Genomic DNA, 948 nt, shown 5'->3' on the forward strand with positions numbered 1-948 from the left:
TCCCACACCGCCCAGTCCTATCCCATCATCCCCCGCCACCAAGCTCTCCAGGTCCTCTGTCCCTCCCCTGCCTCCTCCGGGAAGCCTTCCCAGGCTGTCCCCTGCTCTGTGGCAGCCCCACAGCAAGGGCTGTCCCCGCTCCCTCACATCTCTGGCTCTCTTTCCTCTGGTCCCCAAACTGGAGCGCGTGGGCCACCCCACAGGCCCGAGCTCTCTCCTCTCGAAGGATCGGCCCTTTGGGCGCCTGTACGCAACTGTGACGCACCCTGTCACTTCCATGTCTGGGCCCCGGGCCCTGTCTGGTTCCGCTGGCCCTCTGCCGCTCCCGGGGAAACGAGGGGGTTGCCTGCCCTGCAGCCCTCGTGCTCCCCAATACCACTCAGCCTCAGATGCCCCCGGCTCCCCTGACTGCCTCTCCCTGGCGACCTAGCTCGGCACAACAAGAGAGGCCCGCGCTGCGCTGCGTGAGGAGGAGCCGAGATGCTGATCGACCGCCCACCGCCCGTAGCGGAGGAGGCCGGAGCACGGCGGGATCAGCAGACCCATGAAAACGAGCCCGTGCCCCGTTCTCAGAAAGACAAGCATCGTCTGCAAGAAAAACCAAAGATTACAAAACTCCTGTGTAAGTTTGTTTTCATGGAACCCGAAAGAAATCCCTGTCATGAGACAGGACTCGGCATCTGCCGGCCGTGAGATGGGGACATCGCGCGCCGACCACACGGTCACGATCGGTGGGGTCCCCCCCCAGCCCTGCCCCCTCCCCAACACCTCAACCCCCTCCCGGGTCCTTAGGGGACTGGCCCGTCCGTCCTTCGCGCTGCTTCCCAGGCACACTAGCTGTCCCTCAAAACTGCTCTGCCGGGACCGTGCTCATTTCTGTGGCATCAGGACACACGCCACCCCACCCCCCGGCATTCGTTGGCCCGGCAACACGGGGCCAGGCTGGGC

The sequence above is a fragment of the Pteropus vampyrus genome, unplaced genomic scaffold (assembly GCF_000151845.1).
Source record: "Pteropus vampyrus isolate Shadow unplaced genomic scaffold, Pvam_2.0 Scaffold256, whole genome shotgun sequence".
Taxonomy (NCBI): domain Eukaryota; kingdom Metazoa; phylum Chordata; class Mammalia; order Chiroptera; family Pteropodidae; genus Pteropus; species Pteropus vampyrus.